Source organism: Lichenostomus cassidix, chromosome 9 (genome assembly GCF_008360975.1).
Source record: "Lichenostomus cassidix isolate B80296 chromosome 9, HeHo_3.0, whole genome shotgun sequence".
Lineage (NCBI taxonomy): Eukaryota > Metazoa > Chordata > Aves > Passeriformes > Meliphagidae > Lichenostomus > Lichenostomus cassidix.
The window spans coordinates 20,755,984-20,773,530 of record NC_139490.1 but is presented as its reverse complement, the minus strand read 5'-3'; the positions used below and the strand labels follow the sequence as shown (position 1 = coordinate 20,773,530).

The following is a 17,547-nucleotide window of genomic DNA, read 5'->3' as shown; positions in this document are numbered from 1 at the left end:
TGGTTATTCTTGCTCAGAAACTGGTGTTTAGGGTCTCCTGTACACAATTAGCTTGTCCCTAGGCAGCAGCAGAAACGACTCCCCAGTTTGTGCCTATGCTCAAAATACTGGGAATAGCTGCATTCCTGCCTGCTCTGCTGACCCAGGCACGCTTCCCAAGCAAGGAGGAGGCCTAATCCTTCTAGAATCCCAAATACAAATACTTCAGTGGTATTTGGCAGGCCAGCACAGGATTTTGTGATATTCATGAGCTTGCTACAGTTTGTTTTCCTTGATCTGGAGGCTGCTTTTCCACGGTTTAGAGGGCACTGATGAACCAGTTTCCCCCTCTCGCACTGCAGTGCCGGCGGGAGCTGTGGAGCATGTCTGTTCCCAGCGTTGAGCAGATTTTCCCTGCGGAGCCCAAGCACAGTACTGCTGGTAGAGCACTGACCCCTCGCGGCTGAGCTTCGGCTCCAGGCCCTGGGTACATCCCCTCTGTGTGGCTCTGCTGGAGCAGCCTCAGGCTGCAGGGTCTAAGCTGCAGAATTTTTACATAATAGATGTATTTTATGGTTGGGCTTTGTATGACAGGATCTATGAGGCCAGGTCGACTTCAGTGAGGACTTTATCAGGTTGACCCCCAAGTCATATCATTCCTAGGATTTTTTGCTTAAAGGAAGAATTTCTTTGCCATGCCCAAGTCATTCAGGATGTTTGCCAAAAGTGACTTTTGGTACCTGAAAGTCCCCATGTAACCTGAATGTTAGCGATTCCTGAAAAAGTCAAAGAGGTTTAGGATATGCCTGGACAAATGATATGAAAAGCTGCTAAATGCAAAGACTTTCTTCAGCTGTTTGGATTGCTGTGTTTCTTTCTGCTGAATGTACTCTGCAAAGCTCCCAGTGTCATCAGAGAGGTATTTCTGCCAGTTTGTTAAAGCAATGTTATTTGCAGATCTCTAAAGCCCCATCTGCTGTGACAAATCACACCAAAGCTCTGTCACCCTGGTGAAATAAATGTCATCCATTTTTACAGTGAGGTAAGTAAAAGACAGGAGGTGGTCATGTGGTTATTCAAAATACTACATGTCAGCATCAAAATTCGTAAAGGATAGGGAAGTTCTTAATGTGTTTTCCCTGCTCTGGGTCCTGGGACATGCTGCTTGATAGCCCTGAGGACAAGGACAGGGGACAGTGCAATGGCTGTGGTAGCAATTGTGAGAAATGTCCACCACACAGATCTTACCCGATGATCTGAATTGCAATGAACCCAAAACTCTGCTAGTGATCTCTGAAAGTCTGAAAACAGCTGTGAGCATCTCGGCCTTCGCAAGAACACAGAGAGGATTTTGACAGTGCAGCATTCCTGTGTCCACATGTTCTGTTTAGAGCTGTGTCACCGGGCACAGGTCTCAGAACGTTCAGCAAGGACTTCAGTGATGTACTCCTTACGCAGGTGACCTGTTCCATGCAGCAGTGTCAGCTGGCGAGCACGAGGTGGCACAGCAGAGCAGCGGTAGCAGTCGGGGGAAGATGGGAGAGCTGCAGCAGGGCGATGGGTAGGTCTGGTAGCTGGATTTTGGGGTCCTGACGGTGTGTCTGGCAATTGCAGCCCGTAACTTCCGCTGTCATCATCCCTATGAAGTCCAGTTCTTTCATAGAATGCCTGACTTTTTAGGATTTCCTAGGCAGCGACTCAGTCATTTCTTCTGCCAATTCCCTAGAATTTATGAGTGAATATCAGCTCAGTCCTTACTGGCTTTATTAAATTGCTCAGTTCCTGAGATGGTCCCCTTTTATGATGAAGTTTTCATGACATCTCAGCTCCACCTGCAAATTAAAACTGTGGGATAGACTCAGTGATGTCTCAGCTCCGTTCCTTCCTCCTACAATCACATTTGATGGTTTTTCTTTTTCTTTTTTGTTTTTCTGATGTGACTTCGTTTTATCAGCTGAATTTCTAAGTCTTGTTGTACATACTTTGAATTTTCAGTTATTTTTTGCCATACCTAAGGAACATATTTCAATCTTTTATACACTGCAGCAGAACACTGGGCCTTTAAGGCTGGAAGGGATGTTTTGCAAGATCAATTGCTCATGTGCCTAAGGAAATCTGTTTAAAAAATATTTGATGTAGCCTTTGCTAGAGAGAAGAGTGTCTTGGGAGTCATTAATGTCAGGGGCAAGTTAGAATGTAGGGCCACTGTCCCCTTAAGGGCTTGGGATGCAGAATTCTGCATTGTAAGACTTCTTTTCTCATCTGGGACAAAGATATTCCTGTTTTCTCAGCCTCAGAATCAAGGGTGATTGTGATGGAAGATTGGGCTAATATGTACCCTCCAAGCTAGGGGGAAAACCTGCTGATTGCAGCTGAAGAGCAATAGGAAAAGCTGATTCTAAGTCAAGAAATTTGAACTGGAAGTTTAATAACAGCATCAGTTAGGAGATGAATAGAGACTTCAGTGTGCCTCACCTCTGCCCCACCAACCCCCTAGGAAAAAATATAAAAAAGCTGATTAACTTCAGTAGACACTGATAATGGGAAATTGAGGCAGGCCCTTTGCAAGAGCATGAGGGAATACCCTGAAGCATTCTTTGTCTAGCCTGGCCATTGAACGGCTATAACCTTGATGCCAAGGTTATTTAATAGCTTTGCTATCATGCAGAGCTAATTGCACTGGCTGGTTGTGTAGGTTGACAGCTAGCTGTGAATTTGGTGATGGAATGATTTTCAGATGGGTAATATGCTACTTTTGAAAAGCTTAAATATTATTTGTGACAATTCAGTGTTACCAGAACAATAAAAAAATGCTTCCAGGAATATAGGAAAAACACCTTACTACCTAGAGAATTTGAGAGTAGAACAGAATTGATAATAATCAGCATGCACAGAACAGATGGATATTCTATCTTAATGGTCTGCCATGGAGATATTCAGAAAATCCCTTTCCATAAAAAGTATTGTTTTAAAAACTGTATTAATTCATTGGCCAGATTTTTTAAAATCAGAGTTTTATTTTCCAGTCACTTCATTTCAGAACAGCACCTTGAGCACATTACTGCACACTAACAAAAAATAAGTACTGTTCTTTCTATTCAGAAACACATTTACTAGGAAATTCCCAATACTACTGGCAGTAGTGGGTTGGATTTCAGTCCTGCTGAAGACTGACCACCCACACAGCAAGACTGCAGCTGTGCTGGTGCCCTGTGAGCTCAGAGGATCTCTGAGCTCACAGGGCAGAGGATCTCTGTGCAAGGGCCAGAGGACCTTGATGCTGTAGTATTATATCTCTGAACACTGTGCAGTTTTGTTAGCTTGTGGAACTCAAATTCTGGGTCTGTGTCAGAATGAGCTTTAGATAGGGAAACAATCCAGTGCATATTCCCTATCCTTCTCCAGCCTTTATATGACACTCCAGAGGTCTTAGGAAACCTCAGCAGTGTTTTCTAGGTAAAGCAGAGGTTCCTCCATGGCTCAAAGGCCAGGACTGTTCTGCAGATTTTGTGATGACACAATTATGCACAGATCAGCACCTGGGGTGTGACCTGACAAATTATGTAATGTTGCCAGAAGTCACTTGTGCATAAAAACCAACTTGTCACTCCCAGGTAATCAAGAAGTTATACTGTAAAAATCTTTTTTTGCTGTTATAAGCTGCATCTGCCTTGGAATGCTGTGCCAGCATAGTATACTGCATAATATTATAATATATAATACCTGTGCTGACAAAGCATTCTGAGTATGGACCTAGCCTAACTTGCTATCTCCTTCTTTCCCTGAGCTACACATAGAAAAGGCACAGAAAGAAAATAAAGACAGAACCTTTTTAACTACCTCTTGCTAGAGAAACAATCATATGGTATTAATGTGGTCCTTGGTTTTTCTGTAGTTTTGAACAGTTTGTGTCTGACCCCATAACTCAGTGACAAAGTGCAGATGTTAGACCACTCTAGCCACTCTTCCCTTCTTTTCTTAGCTTCATTACATCAGAAACCAGTATTATTCTCTTCCTTCATGCCTACATTCTTTCTGTGAAACTTTTCATGACTGCCAACCCATGTCCTAAAAAATTTCAGAGCAGAAAATTAGTTAGGTTAAATATTTTATGCGCATGTGAACAAATTAAATTATCAGAATGTGATAAAATAACTGATGCATTGTATAGAAATTTCTCTTCCTTTTGTTTCCATCACAAGTGACTTGAATAACATCCTTCTGAAATGTTATCTACAAGAGAAATAGTGTGTGAGCTCTCTTGTGCTTTCATAAATACCCTGCAAGTTAAAATATAATCACATGCTTACTGCACTTGATTATGGGGGCAGGGACAGGCTGTCAGAATTTGTCTGTAATCTCTGATTCCAAACAAAGTTTGCTGTTTTGCTGTCTGCAGCTTGTTCCCATCCTCATTGTCTGCTTCACGGCTCGTGTTCAACCTCTGAGTCAAGGTCACAGTCAGTCTGAAAATCAATTTTCCATGCCTCCATTACGCCTTCCTCAACCTTATTTCTTATCTCTCTCTCTGAAGGAGCTGCCTACACAGCTAGGGCTAAAGCATGGGACAAGTTCACATGTGCAAAATCTTAGCCAAATAGGAAGCCTATAATAAAATGATCTGTAAATAATCTCTTCCCCAGCTATCACGAGTCTTTCAGATTATTTATATTGGATAGTCATTAAAATCTTGTCAGCGCTGCATTGTGCTGCAGTTGATTGAAATGGTAATGAATGCAATACAGTCTCTCAAATGGTTCAGTTTTTAAAAAATGCATCATTTACAGGCAGTTAGCAGTGTTACCATTGCATCTGGCTCATTGATTGCCAAGTGCAAGCTGGCTGTGTCTGCAGGGCACAGTCAGTCTGGGTTGCAGTGAATCCTGTGTCATCTTTGTGTTGCACATCTATGGTGTATTTGCTGACTTGCTAAAGTTAGGGTCAGCAAACAAGCCCCCAGCAACCAACAGCAAGTAGCAAACTGCTCTGTTTGCAATTAATTTTCCTGAGCCAATTCCTTTTCTTTTGCTGGTAAAGCCCACTATACCTGCAAGTCACTGCACTGCTCTTTGAGTCAAAATTCTGTCTGTTCTCATATCCAAACTGTGTCTTCATCTGTTTTATTCTGTGCATAAAATCTTTTTATCCATATGTCTAAGGCTGTAATTCATGTTGTTTATATTACTTCTAAGGTATCAAAATTTACCTTTCCTCTGGCCTTGATAAGCACAGTCTTGCCTGTTCATATCTATTCAGAATGTTGTCATTCAAAATCAGTATTTTTCTATCTGGTTATGCAAACCCAAATACGTGTTGCTTTGTGTATTTTCCCCTCATTTATCTAACTCTGTAACATCTACCATTTGGCAGTTGACACCCCTTCCAAGGCTTCTAAAGCCAATCTCTATCCTGTCACTTGTATCCTCATTTACTTAAATACTGGTTCTTCTTAATGATTAGTCAACAGTAAGAGCCTGCACTGTCTCCTTGTTATGCTTCCAATGAAGAAATGTAATGTGTTATTCTAGGGGGTTTCTTGTGTTTGGAAGGGCATCCCTAAAAGTATGAAAACCTTGATAATACTTCTATTTCTGAAGGGGCCAACTGGTACTGTCATTTTTCTTGTACTGTCCCATCTGTGTGTATACATCTATAGGTGTTTGTTTTGCATTGTCATTTCCAGATATCATTTCTAGCTCTTTGGAGTGCAGCCTCAAAACTTGATCCTTGTTTATACAGCACTTAACGTGGGGGAAGAAGGAGGATAAAGAGGAAGGAAATCAGACATCCAGGTCTGGAACATATGGTCATGGCCCCAGCAGAAATGGTTACATGATCTCTGTTCTTTGCTCTTGCAAAACTGAAATTGCAATTGACTTTTGCCTGAATATTCCCTATGGTCAACTTCATGCTAGAGCTTACAAAATCCTGCTCATTTTTACCTCTTCAGTATATTTATAAGGCTAATTGTGATACTGTTTTTGTTGTAAACAGCTATTATATAGGTCTGTATATGTTTTTGCTGAGCATCACTGGAATGGAAACCTATATGAAGCAGTGATGTGACACACAGGGGAACAAGCCTTATTTTCCATCTGGAGCAATTCCAGATGTGAAATGAATGCTTCTACTCTCAGGAGCAAATTAATATCACTTCCTCTTATTGAAGAAGGCTGGACAGCAATAAATAGAGCTAGAGAGAAATTGCCAAATGTTACATAAAAATTTATTGGCTTCGTTTTGAGCTATGTTAAAGTAAGGCAAATCCTTTACTTTTTCTGTCATAAAATGTGCTGGGTCATGCAGAGTTTAAACCTAAAGAGGTAAAAATAAAATGGAACCATTTCCAGTACAGAACTTGAACTGACTGTTGACACTTTAGCAGAGGGGTAAGATTGGCTGGGGAAGCCTCTCATGCTGAGGAAGGAATGCATTATTCCAGAAAAATGTGAGAAGGGTTCAATCTCTGTACCAGAACCCCTCAGTCTGACAGAATGGGAAAGCAGGCAAAGATACCAGCAGCTGTGTGGTGCCAGGGTCACATGCACCACTTTTTGGAAGAGGTCTAAAAGTTCATCTGTCTGTCTAGTATCAGCTCGGGAGCTTTCTGTGCCACCCTTGAGAGGAGATGGTGCCCTGCCTGTTTTCAGAAGTTGTGGAGTCCTCCTGAAGAGGCCATTTGACATGCTAATCTTTTCCAAAGACAACTATACTATTAGAGAAAATTACACTCTCAAAGGGGGTTATTAGCAGACAAAAAAAAAAAAATCTTGCTAAGTTCTTTTTCGTGCAGGTGGTTGATTCACACATTGCAAGAAAGGTAGACCAAGGAAGCTGTCCATGCTTCTGGGGCTTTCAAAACTTGTGGTGTTTAAGGAGCAATTCTTTAAAAATGCTTCACTGGAAGTAAAGCTAAGGGGATTAGATGGATTGGTTAGATGGTGAGATCTGGTCCAGGCAGCCCAGATTTGAAGTTTAGTGGCAGCTATCCAAATTAAGTACCATCCAAACCAGTAAAAATTTGGCTCTGAGGGAAGCACTGCTGTCATCAGACCCCTGACCTCTGTCTGTGGTGCTCTGGAGAGAGTGCCTGTCCCAGTATGTGGATTTGGATCCAAGTAGGCTAACAAACAGTACCTGAGGAGAGCCCGAACTGGGATAAATGCCGTATGACACCATCAAACCAACCTGGCTGAAGTTTGTTCGGCCCTTCACTGGCACTGCTGAAAGCTCCTGGTTCTTTACCAGCCAGGGCAGCCTTGGCATCTGGGCTTTATCTTTTTGGTCTTCAGCAAAGTCAGGCACTGAGGACCCTACTGTGCAGTTTTCCTTTACACTCCTGCCAGTTTAATTTGTTTCATTTGCAACAGGAATATTTTCTTCAGTTGACCTTCCCTCACCTGGTTACTGTGTTTCTAACCACAATGCACATCTTTGACCTCCTAACAAAGAGCCAATGCATTAAAAATGCATGAGGCCTTGTGAGGGGGGTAGCTGAATGGCTGCATTAGCACCAAGGCTGAATTATTGATAGAAAGGGTGATTTTTACTTTGCTTTTAGCTGTTGAATAATAGATTAAAAGCTGCACAATAAAATTATTTTCATTACTCACATAAATTACTTGTTCAGTTAAGAAGAGTGAGGAGAACAAATGAAAAGTGCCCTGGGGTGGCAAATACATTTGACTTTAAATGTTTATGTTCTAGAGTATTTATTAATTTTAGATGCATTTTCAAATAAGTGGTTTGATTTAACAGAAGTAATAAGGAATGTTTTGTATAGATTAGGAGATAGAAATATACTTTTTTCATGGTCGTCTCAGTGAAACTTATGAATAGAGAAAAACTAATGTGTTCTGTATTAGCTGGTGCCTGTGCTAACCCAAACAAGAAGTGTTTTATTTAACAGTTGAAATTACCAGACTGACTTATACCTGGTCTTTAGGATTACTAAATTATTGAATCCTTCAGTTTTCCTATGTTTGGTATGCCACCCTGAGCTGTCACCATCTATGTAGTCCTAGAGAAATAACTTTGATTTTGTCTTTCTTGTTTAGTTTGGTCACAGTAAAAAATACTGCCTATTAAATATTTTCAGGGGTTGTTAATCTGTTTGGCTTCCTACACAGCCTTTGGCTATCAGATCTCCTGGCTGGTTATTACTGCAGCCAGCAAGGATCCTGCTGCAGGTTTCTGTTAAGTCAGTCAACAGCATTCCTACAGAAGGTATTAGATGTCATGGTTGCCCACAATTTTGAATAAACAGTTGCTTCTGCATTTCCACTTGTGCTACCCTCCTGCAGGGCTGGATGATTTGGCTTTGAACTGGACAGCTCCTCTTCTATCAGCTTTGAAATTATTTCAGCACAGACTCAGCAAGAATCTGGTAGGCTGACTAAGTAGTTTTCTACGTCTATCCCTGTAGCAACAATTTGAAAAAGAGGAAGAGCAAATTTCCTTTAACTTAAATAATGAAAAATAATTTATTACAGCCTCTAAGGAAAAGTGGGACTTTCAAAATAGTGCATTTCCATTCTTCTTTTGGTATTTTCTTAGACAGCCAAAAGTAATACTACCAGTATTGCTTCATATAAGTGCCACAAAATGTTATGGTTTAGTCATGTAAGGTATTGATTTAGAATCCACTGAAATCGCTGGAAAAATCCCATGGATTTGTGACAGTCTCTGCAACATCTGTTTATGGGAGGCATTCCATTAAATACAGCAAATCAGATTGGATTTTTGTGGAATTGTACCTGTTATGTACTTGTTAGCAGCCACACAGGGTAGTTTCCTTACAAATCCCTAGCTGACAGAGAACAAACCATTCCAGTGCACCTCTCAAAACAACCTTCCTGGATAACAGCCTCAACTATCCAGCTTCAATCCCCACACATTTTCAGACTACAAGTTCTCTACAGGGATGGGATGATTTGGTAAATTTTGTGATGCTGAAGAATGTCTTGTAAGAAGAGAAAGAAGGCATTGTGGGTTCACTGTGAGTAGGCTGAGTGACTATCCAAGGGTAAAACAGAAATATGTACCACTGACCTACTTAGTGTTGAAACTCTCTATTTTCCATTATTGATGAACTGATCTACTTAATGGCCTCCTTGTTGCCTGCAGTTAGCTCAATAGCAGGATAATTTTGACTATTACTCTACTTCTTTTCCTCATGTAATTAGAATTTCCCTGTTTTTCTAGCTCAATAATCTGACCCAATGGAACATGTAGAGCTGAAACACATAGGCTGAGTCAGAATTTTGGATCTGCTTTTAAAACCTAAATTTAGGCACACAACATAGTAAATTTTAGTCTTTTTGGTCTGATGAGGTCTATAAGAAAAAACACTGATGATGCTAAAGTCTTTGAGTGCTTTAAGCTTGCAGTTAAGAACTGATCCATTTTGGTAGGGTGTTTTTTTAAAAGAGAGTTTCTGCATGATTCTGAAGTATTGGCATTGTATTTTTGGGGTTTTTTTAAATACTGTTAGTCAAACTCCAGCAACAGATCAGGCTTTTCGTTGTTGAAGAAACTCAGTTGCCTCTGACAGGATAAAAAGGCAAATATTCTAAGAATTTCTCACTTTTAGTATATTTTAAAATTATCTATTTTCAAAACTTGCTTTTAGGTTCAGGGTATGTCATACATATAATGAGAGAGATGAATATAAATTACATCTTAACTGGTATAAGTGACTCTCTTCACATTGCTGAAGGAGGTGATTTTAATTTTGGAAGTTAACTTCTTTTTTTAACTGTGAGGCTGTGAATCTGATAAATATAGCTGTGAGCCATGCGTGGGGTGGGGAGGAAGGGAAAAGGAAGTCTTCCTGTGCTATGTTTAGCTGTGTTCGTGACATAAATACAGCAATTGTCTTGGGCTGTAGTAAGTTCTGTACGTTTTATGATGCTCTTATTTAGAACTGCCTGTATGGCTTTATGGGTTTGATGAAATAGCAGTCTCTTAGGAAAAAAAAAGGAAAAGCAGTCAGTCAGTCTAGGATGTGCCTTGGTAAACACCTCGGGGTAGGCAAAATGCAAATGCCCAAATTACTTCCTCTGGGCTTTGTAATCTCTAGGTTCCTGCCACATTTAATTGGTGGCATTGCCAGTGATGGGGTACAACAGATCACAAGGGCTCTGAACAGTGGGGCAGATTTTGTGCTGAGAGATGAGCTCATTTTCCTTCCTCTTGAGGGAAACAAGTGCTTCCTTCAAACTCCTGTAGTCCTGAGTGGAACAGAAATTAAGCATCCTTGGCTTTTCTGCCAGGTAAAAACTGCATTTTATGTTATTCTGCAAATCCTTCTGAGGTTTAACATACTTCTCTTGTGACACTACTTAGTTTTTTTCTAATGCTAAATGTTAAACACACCATTTCTGTGGGAAGTCTGGCAGGCCTTTTTGTTAACAGTTATTACCAGGAGTCTGATACTGTAGCAACAGATCTTGGATCCAGACAGATGTGCTTGGATAAAAATGAAGGACATTGAAGTTACTACTAGGGTTACTGGTTCTGCTCCAAAAGTAGTCTCAACCCAGAGGGAAATGAAAGGATAGGAGCACAAGTGCAGCTGAGTTTTTTTCAGTAACACTTGAATGATGCCCAGCACTGCACTGAATTGAGGAGACAGTACTTCTGTGTCATCTTTGCATTCCTCTTTTTCAGTCATCAGTGTAGGCTGCTCTATGCTCTCTTTTTTCAGACCCTATAGAGTAGCTCTGCCAACTGGAAATTGGCCAATATGAATGTGTGACACAGAAATGTTGCCAAATTTTGATTATACTGTTGAATGTCTTTTCCTAGCCACCCAAGTATTCCCTTTTCACACAGGCAGTGTTTGAAGGGAGGATCCACTGGATTTGTGGTCCTTAATCCTAAGAATCTGTCCTGTCACTTACCATCACCTTGACTGCCAGTTAATGTTTCTCACCCAGTGCTTTGTAAGAAAATATTGAATCGCTGACCTGTTTTCGTATCATAACCCAGCTTAGACTGTTTTGTAGCCCTTCCCCCCCAAGCAAAAAAATTAGGACACGTTGTATTGTAAACTTGCGTGTCCACTAAATGATGTGAATATAGAATGGGCTGGAGTATCTGGGAGATTAAATGCAAGGGTGCCCAGTGGCAACACAATCAGCTAAATATGTCATTCTTCTTGCTCCTGACCTTCTAGGGAAGGGAACTCTACCTGACAAAGCAGAGGACTTAGCCAGTTATAATTTGTGTTTAGTAAGCATTTGTATTCTTGCAGATGAATCAGCTAAAAGGCCCCTACACTGTAAAAGCAGATGTACGCAGTATGCAACCATCCTGTTTTATTTGAAAGATGAAAAGTGGCTACTTAGATATTGTAACTGAATCATGTGCCACATTTCAAGTTTCCTTTTGCATCCTCTTCAGAAAGTCACTTAAGTGGTTAGGACACAGTGAGCAGGATAATGTTTTCTATATTTTATGGCTAAAATTTCTAACAAAAGGTTGGAGGAGAAAGCTACTCTTGAATTATGGAAGGTGTAAGTTCAGCCTTGTGAATTACAATGAAGAAATTCCAGAATCTTGTCATTTCTTTTAAATTTTTCTTGCTACAAATTGAGTCTAAGCCTTCATACTTTGTTATTCTTTGAAGTGAGCCTCATTGATACAATAGATGAGCAGAGGTTTTCCAAACTTGGAACTGTGATAAAAATACAGAGGTTTTGTACGTGTTTTTAGTTAGCTCCCAAGGCATAAAACACACAGGACTTCAAGAAATCAGTGAAGGACATTGTGCTTCATACTTCATAGGTATTTATGTTCATAGAAATGCAGTTAAGAAATAATGCCAAGTTATAAACCGATTCACAGTTGCCACGTTAGAAGTATTTGACAGTGGAGTACAAACCAGAAATCAGTCCCATCAGTGACCCCTTCCATCTTAAGCAACTGTGTTTGAAGAAAAGGCTGACATTTAAGCAAAATGAGATCTGTTGGTAGCCAGCATTGGTTGGTTTAAGCTTTTCCCTAAAATTAGGTTGATCTTTAACAGTGTTCAGCAGAAAGGAGTTTAGCTTTTTAACAATAACAATTTTAAACATTCAAACTTTCAAGAAGAGAGCTCAAACAGTGGTCACAGGAAACTAGAACTGAGTTTTCCTAAAGAAGCAGAAGTAGCACCACTACCAAATAAATAACCCAATGGAGAAATCTCTACTTCTCAGTTAAACCCTAGTTCTGCCAATTAATAAAAGGAAAATTTGAAAGCATTCCTGAAATATTTGCATATAGTTCTAATAATGAGACTTTACCCATGATTTTTTCAATACTCTAAAATGGGAATTGCACAAGTGGAAAAGGGAGGAAAAAAATTAAAGTTATAGGGATGGACTTCTCTGATTTTTTTGGATGAACGCACATACTTTTATTCTCACGGAGACGGATTTTTCAGGTATGCCTCAAAAACACAAAGAAATATTCTGTGTGTGAATAACTTAGTAGATTTTTCAGTTGATTATGCTGCTTTGGATATTTATGTTCCTGTAGACTAAGCAACTAGTTCCTGTAAAAAGTCAGGAAGTTCCTGTCAGAAAGCAGAGTAAAACAAAGTTTTCAGTGCTTGTGTCACTTATTTTGATAATAGTTAGGTCTTAATTGACTTAAGGTTTATCTTCCTGGGTGCTACAGGAAGCTCTCTTTTTGGCAGTATTTTTTTCCACCCAAGCAATGGTTTGCACTGGGCCATTACTCATCACGGTATTGTGCTTGCTTTAAAATTTTGTGCCTTCAGTCATAGCACTCAGTAGATTTCTGTGTGATATGCTGAATGATAAATTGCTGCTAGGGGAATTTGATTGATCTCTATGCTGTGGATGATTGCCATATGACGTTCTCATTAGGTAACAGAATGCTTTCTATAGATTTCCTAAGCTGATTAAATAAAATCAGGATTGAGACGACAATGCCTCTGGTCAGGTTGAAGGTGAGACACTCTCTGTGCTTCAAGGCAAGGAGACACATAGTTAAGAGGAGAGCAGATGCACCAGTAACAGCAGAAGATGGTCTGTAAGTCCCTTTCTGGAAGACCTTCCTGAAGTCTTGTGGCTTAGTGTCCAAACAACATAAAGGCAAAGACAGAGGGAGGTGGAAAACGAACTGTTCTTTCTGCAGCCTCTTTCCTGGGGGCAGGAAAGAGCCTTCAGGTCTACAGCTGTTTTTAAAAACACTGGTTTTTCTGGACTGATTTCTTACAGAGCAGTGAGGGAGCCAGTCTGAAATATATTTAGGAATCTTGTCCCTTTTTTTACTTAACAAGAGTTTGGTGCCATACAGGTGCAAACAAACTTATCTCTTATAAATACATACTGTCCCAATTTCTGTTAATTTTAAATATCTTTTTAATAGCATTTTCCAAAAGCTTCATGAGTAATTAGGAAAAATAATAAAAGAAGGTCAGTGGTAGTTTAGTAACCCACTAATTCTTTTAACTCAACATGAGGAGGTGGCAGTTCATTGCTAACAATGCTACTGTTGTCTCAGTCCTTCTAGGCAGAGAACCAGAAAACATTTCCCAGCTAATTGGAAGCTACGTGCAGCATTCACTCTTTTAAAACATGTAGCATCCCATCAGAAATCCCAGTGACTAGCGGTGCACTTATTAATAGAACCAGCCCCAATGACAAAACAATTGGGCTGCGTGGGCACTGCGATTCCTGGGCCACAATCTGTGCCCACTCTATCACACAGGCATGCCAGCATGGAAGTGATGGGATGGCTGGGCAGTGAAGCAGATTGTGAAAGGACAGTGCATGGCCTGTGCTCTGTAGGGAACAATGCTTCCCAGCAAATCACTGCATGGAGTCGGAGGGGACCAGTGGATTTGCAGTGACAGTTAATGCTCCGTGATCTGTGGATTGTGGATTAAGCAGACTGTGCACACAGGGCTGGCTAAGGTGCCTCACAATGTAAATGCGTGGGAATGTGCTGTGTCTGGTGTTCTGCTCTCCCAGAACATTGGCTTGTCTGTGGTTCTTAGCTGCTCTAGCAGGCCAGGCCAGATGGAAGCTCTTCCATGCAAAAAATGTTTGGTCCTACCTCAGTGCGCTCACAAAAGCCCATTATTTTCTTTGGTTTATTCACTATCCGGGTGTCCCCAGCCCACTGAAAACCCAAATCATGGAGAGCTGTCAGCACTTGAAGAAATCTATGGAACCAAAACCAGATGTTGTATTGGCTGAGGAGGACCAACCATCTTATACATGGTGTGTGTATCCTGAGCATATGCAGGAAACAGAGATGTGACCTTGAGAAGTCTAACAAAAGAAGTGCCTATAGACAAATTGTGATTCATAGACAGTTGTTAATGTTTCACTGGTGGGTCTCCCAGTTACCAGTACTTCATTAAAATCTTCATTGCCTTTCTTAAGATTATACACGTTGCAACATTCCTTTAACTTCCTGCTTCAATGTCAGCTCAGCTACAGTAACTTCAGCTCAGCGCAGGTCTGGCCTCCACCTCCACTTCCAAATCCAATCAGTGGCTTCCTGGTTTGCCAAAAGGGCCAGCTGGTGTACAACGTGCATCCTGCTCAAGCCAAGTGTTGCTGGCTTGCAGGGGACTGTGTTCCTCCCTTTGCTGATTGCTCACTGCTGGCTTGCCCGGTGCTCAGCACAGGTGAAGAGCTACCCAGCTGTGCTGTTCTGGTTGTCTCCTGCCCTTATCCCCCATGCCTGATCTGGGGGCAGTAGATACTTTTCTAAAAGTAACTACTTTTAAAAGTAGCTACTTTTACAGTGCAATTCTACAGGAGACTGGTTGTACCTTACAAGAACTCATCTCCAAAACTTGAAGTATATAAAATGGGTAAATGTAATGATTTATTACACACTGTTGACTTTCAGCATAAAGATTTTTGTGTTTCCTAGATGAGAAATTATAACTATAGTCTATGTGCAGCCAGATGATTTATGTACATTCGAATTGCCTCATTTTCCACTGCTTTTGATAGACTGCAAGGTATAATATTAGATAAAGGAATGGAGAAACTGTGATGTGGGTTGTTTTTAGGGTTGGGGTTTGTTTGTTTGTTTGTGTGTTTGGAGGGTTGTTTGTTTGGTTATTGTTATTTTGGGGTTTTTTGGTGTTTTGCCAGTGTGGGCAACTTGGAAGTTCAGTTGTCTGTAGAGAATCTGAAACGCATCTGAGGACACTCTGCTACTCAGGATTAAGGCAATAATAGTATCCAATAATAGTTAATGCGATTCCAGACTTTTTCATTTTCTCTTTATCAAATAAAGGGAGACAGCATACCTCCTGGCAAAGGTCACATTTCAGTTCAGGGGAGAATGCTACCCTGCTGATCTGGGAAATAGAACACTGTAGTTCACATGAGCATATACATGATGGCAATAAGTGAAATGGATTTCTGAGGAAATCCCACAGGTATTGAGAGCAGTATCCTATCAGTTTCAATCAATAAAAATTGCCAGTTGTGTTTGCTGGTTGTTAGGCTAAAAATGAGATACAGGTTTGGCCTTACAAAAATAGAGTTTCCCTATAACACAGTTAAGGCACAGAGAGGAACAGCAGGATGGGAATGGTGTTATGGTAGACAGTGGTGACTGATAATGGGTAGAATCCAGCTAAAAGGAACCTTTTATTGGAAGGGGACTAGAAGGTAGAACCTTTCTTTTTTGATCATGAAATCTTGAATTTTTGGAGTCCTGGGAAGTACACTGCAGAGCAGCAGTTTGCAGTTTGTGGTTCTGAGGTTAGTAATAGTCTATGAAATGTTAGACCATGGTTGGTAAAACAATTGAGGAAACAAAACAACAACAACAAAAAACCAAAAATCTTTTCCAAGAAAACAAACAAAAAGTAGGAAAATGGAAGTAAAGTATAAAGACTCAATATTTAGACTAAATTTTATTGAATTAATGAAAGTTCTCTGGTCTCTGGACTTCTTCCCAAAGCCTACTGTGTATTTGGATCATTTTTTAATATTTGAAGACCTAAATTTTTTTAAATTAATTTTTAAACTTAACTTTAATTGCGTCAGTTTGAACCATGTTGCAAGAGACACTAGTCTTACTTTAGAAACAGTAAGCTGCTCCAGCATTTTATGTTTGCATAGTTTGGGGGCTATTTTATTGAACAATTGTGGGTCGAGGGCATTACAGTTTCTGGAGAGACTGATGGGTACAGTATATTTATCTTTAATAATATAAAATCTGAGAAGTTCAGCAGTCAAGGGAGCAATAGAGAAAAATCTTCCTTTTAAGTGTCTGTACATATGTTTATATCTATAAAATCTCATAATGTAAAGTCTTCACATTTCTATCATTCACATCATAGAGCCTTCAGCAACAAATATAATTTTAAAAATAACCTCATCCATTCTTAATTTATGTTTCAAGGATTGCATTCAATCACACAGTCTAGCTGTCATCACCTTTAATAAACACTAATGGAAAAGCTAACATACCTTTTCCTAACAGAAAAATTATTAATTAGTTTTATTGCGTGATTTTAAAGTAAAACAGCTTTTGAATTGTGAAAAAAAAAAAAAAGCTGAGCGCATTTTTAATTTGTAAGTATGATTCAAAATTTTGCAGATTATAGTTGAAGAGTACTTTTAAAACCTGAGATGATTCAAGTACTATCTTGTTATTGATTGAAGCTTTAAGAAACCTAGCCAAAAAAGCGCCTTACATTGCAACCCTGCTGTTTCCTGGCATCCTTTTGCTATTTCAGTAGCAAACTACTTCCAAAGACATAATCACTCTTGCAATCCCACCTAACCAACCTTGCCCTGATCAGATGGACTCACTGTAAAAGCACACAGCTTTTATTTGGCAGCCAAGAAACCTGGGGTTTTTGCAGGATGTATTTTTTGGGTGGTTAGACCACCATCTTAATTATAAATGGATTTCAGGGAGTTGGTTGCTATAGCAACAGTCTACTTAGTGCCTTTTTCAGAACAAAATCCAACTTGCCTGTATGTTCAAGGGAAGATAGAATGGATAAGGAAGGGAAATGGAGCTTTTATTTCTCCAAGAGCCATAAATTGCAACATCCTCTATTTAAAGTACACAGATGGAAGAACTGCTCCTTTTCCTCAATGTTTTTTTCTGCTGCTGAGAAACCTCATTTGATGTTTGTGTAAAATACAACCTTCCCTTGTTTCAGAAATGCAACTGCACCAGTGTTAATTAAGGCTAACACCCAATCAGAATTTTCCTAAAAGTGCAGCTGAAAACAGAGGGCACAGTGTCTTTGAAAAGCTGGAGCTGTGAAAATTTCTGATGCAGTGTTTTGTCTAATGTCTCCTGCTGTAAATCAGGGTCCCTCTCCATCCTACTGAAGTCAGATAGAATTTCTCTAGCCATCGATTTCTCTGCAGCTCCCTAGCTGTGTATCACAGACCCAAAGCCACCTTGACTTGACTTTTTTTTTCCCCGCTGTTGGCTGTGAGGTGGAGAAACATAACAAAGGGGTTGGGGGATGTCAAAATTTCTTAATCCTGCCTTGGCCATAGGTTGTGATCCTCCCATGTCCTTCAGTCACCATCTGCACCTGTGTAGTGTGAG

At 40.1% G+C, this 17,547-nt stretch overlaps 1 protein-coding gene across 2 annotated transcripts in view; it reads right to left on the bottom strand.

Annotated features, from left to right (window-relative positions):
• Positions 1-17,547, bottom strand: part of AMER3 (APC membrane recruitment protein 3) — a 41,135-nt gene that overhangs the window by 6,408 nt on the left and 17,180 nt on the right. Inside the window, exon 3 of one of the 2 annotated variants that reach the window (XR_014854116.1) lies at positions 1,228-1,811. The exons of the other annotated variant lie outside the window; for it this stretch is intronic. The gene's annotated coding sequence lies outside the window, so the exon portion shown is untranslated. The remainder of the gene's footprint in view (positions 1-1,227; positions 1,812-17,547) is intronic. 2 annotated transcript variants of the gene reach the window in all.